A 6,978-nucleotide genomic window follows, 5' to 3' on the forward strand; every position below is an offset into this window, starting at 1 on the left:
AATTCACGTGCCTGCATGGCTTGTGTTACATTTTCCCACCAGGTTTTACAGATACTGTAGATCCATGACAGAAGCTCGGGGGGTGTCCCCGAGGACACGATGGTGAAATTCCAGCTCAAGGTAGATGTCCTGCAGCAGGGACACAGATTCTGAGCCCTGCGTGGTGGGTTTGAGACTCACTCACCCCGCTGGCCAATGTGGCCTGAGACCTCACAGGTGGGGGCATTGTGCTGCCTGGTGGTCCCTGCCCGGTGGTCCCTGCCTGGTGGTCCCTGCCTGCTGTGGCTTCAAGTCAATGTGGGTAAGAACCATGACCTAAACAGATCCTAATACACAATACATAATAAAAGTAGGATAATTGTATTAAGGAATCAGGTGACAAGGCGGGGTGCAACAGGAGCGGGCACTAGGTGCGGTGCTCCAGAGAGGCGTCTCTGAGGAGGGAATGGTGAACAGAGTGAGGTTTGCACCCAGCGCTGAGGGGCAGGGCAGGGGGTTGCAGGGCTCAAGCAGGGAAGGGGTTCACTGTGGCCAAGGGGACAAGGTCGGAGGCATACCCGGGGCCACGCTTGGGGCACTGACACCACCCTGAAGCTTATAGGCTCCCCTGGGACCTGGGCAATCGAGCCATGGCTGGGGCTGGGGGCTGGGGCATCCGGCTGAGCTGGAGACAGAGGACTGGTGGGGGGACCGTGGGAAGGACGGAGCCCGAGGCAGGTCACAGGGACGGGCTGATGACATGCTGTTAGTGGTCACGGTGGAAGAAGTAGGCAAACCTGGGAAGGCTCCAGGGCAGTGAGTGTGGTGGACGGAGAGCCAGGGAGGGGAGGTGGAGGGACCACAGAGCTGCCTGTGTCTGGAGCCCAGACAAGGTGGGGGTGGCTACTGAACACACTGCTTGGGCCTGGATTTAAGCCCCCTAAACCAGGATCAGTTTCCTTCAGACGCTGTCTTGGGACTATCCCCAAATTTCCAGGGAGGTGGAATGGGGGAGGGGAGGCTCGGAGTGTCGGGGAGATGTGGAGGTGGGTCATCTGGGGGACAGGAGTGACGAGCAGGAGCGATGGAGGCCAGAAGTGTGGACAGAGGGAGGAGGATACAGGACCCCTGTCCATTCTCAGAGGGTCCTCCAGCGGGATCTGGGACAGGGGTCATCCAGAGATGAGGCGGCTGTGACCCGGTGGCTCTGAGGACACACACAGGTGCGGTTGGTCAGAAGAGCGTCCACCCCATAGCTTCGTGATGGGGCCGACCCTGCAGCTGGCAGACCGGAGCCCTGAGGGTCCCCCCACCTTACATCTGCATCTCACTCAGCAGGGCCCACTGGAGGAGGGTTCTCAGGGAGCCTGGGCGCTGCCTCTTGCAGAGGTGCAGAGCCAGGAAGTAGAGGGCCAGGTGAGCCGTAATGGCCACACTGGGCAGGAGCAAGAGGAGGTCAAAGACCAGGGCCAGGGACTCTTGTGGCAGGAGTATCACGACCGTGGAGGGCAGACCCGCGAGGAAGATGGTGATGACCACCGTGCAGATGGCTAGTTGGCCCTGGTAAGGGAGCACTGGGGCACCAGCAGGCCAGAGTCACGCTGGACAAACATGTCCCCGGGCCCAGGAGCAGGTGAAGTGCCAGCAGTGCTGCACAGAGCCGGGTGCACACAGCGCATCTGTCCAGGTGGTCACAGGCCTTGATCCTGGTGTGCAGACAGAGGGCCGGGGCCCAGCTCAGGGTGCTCGCGGCCTCTGAGGTACACTGAGGGCGGTGGCCCATGGGGGAAAGTGGGCGTCCACGTTGCGCTCACTGCCCATGGCCGCCAGGAGATAGGCCCGCCGGGTTGGAGAAACTGGTGACCGTGTCCAGCACCGTGGCCGTGGGCCATGTCCCCTGGGGGTGCTGCTCCAGGGTTTTCTCCGATGGGACGAAAGCAGAGCAGCAGAGGCCCAGGCTATTATTGGCAACGGCCAGGTGAAGGCAGTAGGTGGCTTAGGGGCTGCTGGAGACATGTGGGCACAGAAGCCAGCACAGCATGCCATTGCCACCAACCCGCAGAGGACTGCCAGCGCCGCGATGGGGAGGACGAACTCTGAGGACAAGAAACATCTGCTCCCTGTCTCATCTGCAGCTCTGGGGACAGCAGTTGGGGCCTCTCCGTGGGGATCCAGGTCCTAGGAGGGGGTGGTGCTGAGTTGGTTCATGGAGGGCTGGATGCACCCTGAGAACAGAGGTGTGGTACCTTAGCAAGTCTGGTACCTGCTGCAGGCACTGTGGGTCACACTCACTGGGGGGGCAGGCGGGGGTGGGCTCTGCATACTGGGTCCCCAGAAAGACACACACCTGAGCCCCACACCAGAAGAGCAACCTCCATAGACCCGGCTCAAAACTGCCAGGTGTGAGTCTCTGTTGGATCTTGTGGGGAGAGTGAGCAATCTGTCCTGTCTTGCCTGGTGTGTCCTCACATGTGGTTCTGAACATCCCACGTCCTGGGAGGCCCTGCAGCCCCAGGAAGACCAGCCACCCTGTGAATCTGAGGTGAGGGCCAGTGTTTCCTTCGGAAGCGGACATCGGGTTGGACAGGGTGGTCTGAGCCAGGCTGAGGCTGTGGCAGGACGCTGGGCCTGTCGGGAGAGCAGAGACCCCAGCACCCAGCACCTCAGAACGTGCCTGTACCTGGAGCTGGGCCTTTACAGAGGTGGTTAAGGTAACATGGGGTCACCGGGGAGGCCTACAGGAAGGGGGATCAGGACACAGACACACAGAGGCATGACTCTGTGAGGACCCAGGGAGAGCACACACGCAGAGAGGCCCCAGGAAGACCCCACCTGCCTGTGCCTGGACCTTGGGCCTCGGCCTCCAGGACCAGGGGACAGTGAGCTTCTGCTGTGGGAGCCCCGTCTGTGGATCTGTGTTAGGACAGCCAGCACTAGTGGACACAGTTGTGATAAGGACATAACAGATGAAGTCACATGAAGTAAAATCAGAGGAGCCAAGGCCCGAGGAGGTCCAACCCAAGCCTGGGTGTGTGGGACTTCAAACACTGCTTCTAACGGAATGACCCTGAACACCTGCTGGCCAGTCCGAGGGTGTGGGAGAAGTGGGAGGCTTCCAGCGCTTGGGGGAAAGTCTGGACCCCCTCCTGTCCTGTCTGTCCGTCTTCAGGGACACCTTCCCGACACTCCAGGCATCTCAAGAGGACTTGAGATGGAAGCAGGCAGGTAGATCTTTCCCTTCACCTGGTGCCAGAGCCTTGGTGGCCGGTATCCCGAGAGGTCACAGTCCTGCCCTGGAGCTGGGGAGTGCTCTAGGCCCAGGGTCCTGCCAGAGAGTGATCAAGGTCCCTGTGCCCCCTGGGTCTTCCTGTGGGGAGGCCACTTGCAAATCCCGATGTGGGTCTTTATCTGAGACTTCCTATCTCCACCTCTCGTGATGCCTCAGCCTGCTGGACCCTCCAGCACTCCGCTCCCAGTGGCAGGACCCCTGAACAAAGGAGGACCTCTGAGAGAAGCCACCGCCTCTCCCGCATCCATCTCCAGGTGGGGGTCTGTGGGGGGCCTCAGCTGGCTGCAGTGGGGAGGGGGCTGTGCAGCAGGGCTCTCCTGCGGGCTCCCACATGCTCCTGTTTTTCCTGCCAAGAACAGAGCTGGACTTTTTTTGAAGCAAAGTTGTGGAAGTTCTTGCAAATCTGAGATGCTCACACTGGATTCACTGAGGCTGGGGTGATTCTGCTGTGTGTGGCTGGGGCTGATGTTCTCGATTCTGGTCTGCCTGTCGCGGTGCCCCCAGAGGAGGCGAGTAAAAGGCATCGCTCTCTCTTCCCATCAATTTCAATAGATCATGCAGTTGGTTAATTAATTTCGAGTCTTTCTAAGCCAAGTGAGAGATCTACTCAGGAATCAGAACAGAGGCCACTAAAAGAGCACTTTCATGCTTTACTTACTGACGACCTGCAGGTGCTCTGGTGTCGCTCACAGTGCTTGTGGGTGCGCCCTTTCCCCAGGAGTGGATTCGATCCTCAAACTGCAGGCACGGCACACATGGGCCAGATGTGTCCTTGTGGTTTATCACTTAGTGGAGAGAGCCGGGAATACAGGCCCAGCAGGCAGTCAGATTCTAAAGAGCAGGGGGCAGAAGCCACAGCACGTCCGAGCCTAGACCCTTCTGCCCAGCACATGCCTTGGCAAGTCATCGTGGCTGACGCTGGCTGGAGGAGCCCCTCCTGATGGGGACGTGGGCACAGGGAATGTATGAATGTTTGCAATTTAAAGCTCTCTATCCAGCTTGATAGAGCTTCACCTAATGTCTGTGGCTCTTTGGAACCCATTTCCAAATAAAATTTAGCAAAAATCATTAAAAACAAAAAAACAAAAAACAAAACAAAACAAAAAAACAAACCTCTGCCATCTCTGTGTTGTTTGCTTTGGAGGATGATTATGAAGGAGAGGGACCTGTGAGCTAGTGAAGACTCTATTCCGTATCATGTGGTGTATATCAAGCATCTACAGAAGGACCAGAACCACATGTGACCCTCAAAGACAGGCACACACACCACGTGCCAGTCTCAGGAGTTAACCTTCTTGCCCTGGAGCCCTTGCAATGGCCCTGTGTGTTCATCTGCTCCGGTGCCTGAGGTCTAGGCGTGGGCAGTGCAGGCTCCTTGTGAGTCCTCTCTGCTTGAGTGTGGAAAGCCATCACTTCTCAGCCTTTGGGCTAAGATCCAGTGTTGAGTGTAGACGGCCATCCTCTCCCTGGGTCCCCACGGGGTCAGCCCTCTGAACACACACACGGCTGGTGTCTGTCTTCTCATTAGGACACCAGTCAGAATGAATTAGGACCCCACTCTATGACCTCATTTAACCTGAATTACTTTTTTATAGGTCTTTAAAAAATTATTTTATTGAATTTAAATTCAATTAATTAACATATAGTGTATTACTAGTTTCAGAGGTAGAGATCAGGGATTCATCCACTGCATAGATGCACCCAGCTTTGGTTTTCTTTTTCAACATTCTTCTGGCTATCCAGGGTCTTTTCTGGTTCCATATAAATTTTAGGATTGTTTGTTCGAACTCTGTGAAAAACATTGATGGTATTTTGATAGGGGTTGCATTGAATGTATAGATTGCTCTGGGCAACATTGACATTTTAACAATATTTGTTCTTCCACTCCATGAGCATGGAATGTTTTTCCATTTCTTTGTGTCTTCCTCAATTTCTTTCATGAGTGTTCTATAGTTTACAGAATACATATCCTTGACCTCTTTGGTTAGGTTTTTTCCTAGATATCCATTGCTTTTGGTGTAATTGTAAATAGGATCAGTTCCTGATTTCTCTTTCTTCTGTCTTGTTGGTAGGGTATAGAAATGCAACTGATTTCTGTGCATCATATCACCTGGGAGAGTAAAAGTTTCACTTCATTGTCAACGCAGATGCCTTTTATATCTTTTTGTCTGATTGCTGAGGCTGGGACTTCTAGTACTATGCTGAACAACAGTGGTGAGAGTGGGCATCTTTTGTGTTTCTAACCTTAGGGAAAAAGTTCTCAGGTTTCCTGATTGAGAATGGTATTTGCGGTGGGCTTTTCATATATGGTTTTTATGATATTGAGGTATGTTTTGTCCCCTACATTTCATCGACAAAGGATGCTGCACTTTGTCAAATGCTTTTCTATAACTATTAAGAGGATCATGTGATTCTTGTCCTTTGTCTTGTGTCCTGTATCCCTTTGATGATTTGCCGGAGGGGATGTGAGTGAGAGATGGGGAATATAGATGAAGAATATTAAGATCTGTAAACTTCTGGTTATAAAATGATTAAGTCAAGGAAATTGAAAAAGTAAGCATAGATAATACAGTCAATAGTATTGTAATAATTTTGTATGGGGACAGACCGTGACTACACTTCTCGTGGGGAGTGCTGAGTAACGTACACAATTGTCGAATCACTGGTTGTACTCCTGAAACTAATATATGTTATGTGTCAACTATACCTCAATAAATATTAAAGAATAGGGGCTTCTGATAGAAATCATGGCAGATTCACGAAGGCAATTCTACAGTCATTACAAATATGAAGACAGGTCTGCAGAGATAAAGATTTCTCAAATGTTCTTAAAGGTTAAATTTTTAAAAGATTTTTTATTTTTTAAAGATTTTATTCATGAGACACACACAGGGAGAGAGAGAGAGAGGCAGAGACACAGGCAGAGGGAGAAGCAGGCTCCATGCAGGGAGCCCGACATGGGACTCGATCCTGGGTCTCACAGGATCACATCCTAGGCTGCAGGCGGTGCTAAACCGCTGCATCACCGTGGCTGCCCATTAAAAGATTTAACTGAGAGAGAAAGAGAAAGAGAAGCAAAGGGAGAAGGAGAATCTCAGGAAGACTCCCAGCTGAGCTGAGAGCCCAGCATAGGGCTCAGTCCCATGAACAATGACATCAGGACCTGAGCCCAAATTAAGAGTCAGACACTTAACCTACTCAGCCCTCAAGTGCCCCTCAAAAGTTCTTAGTGACAAACACATGCTGAGAATCCTTGGGTGCAGGAGGACATCTGTGACACCCAGGATATCTAGAGGGCAGGAGGCCGGGAGGACCTGAGGATGGGAGGTAGGATGCTGGGAGGGTCCTGATAACCCCTTCCCACTGTGTGTGGTACAAGGGCCCTCCCATGGACCTTTGACCTTCAAGGTGAAGGGCTAAGTGCTGACTGGACCACATTAACCTGCACTGATGATGCGAGACCCCATTGTGGGCAGAACTGTGGTGCCCCACGGATACCATCACTGCATGGCCCACTCTGTTTTGTGTCTGCAGGCAGTTAGTGGCTTTTTTACTCTACCTGGCTCACCACACTCCCACTTTCCTCCAAACCTAGTGTAGACATTAGGTGCGTCTCACACAGCAACAGGTCACAAGTGAGTGGGAGCAACTCCCAGCTCCTCACAGGGCATTGTGGAATCTGTGGGTGCGAGGTGTGGGTGCTGGCCTCA

This window comes from Vulpes lagopus, chromosome 11 (genome assembly GCF_018345385.1).
Source record: "Vulpes lagopus strain Blue_001 chromosome 11, ASM1834538v1, whole genome shotgun sequence".
Lineage (NCBI taxonomy): Eukaryota > Metazoa > Chordata > Mammalia > Carnivora > Canidae > Vulpes > Vulpes lagopus.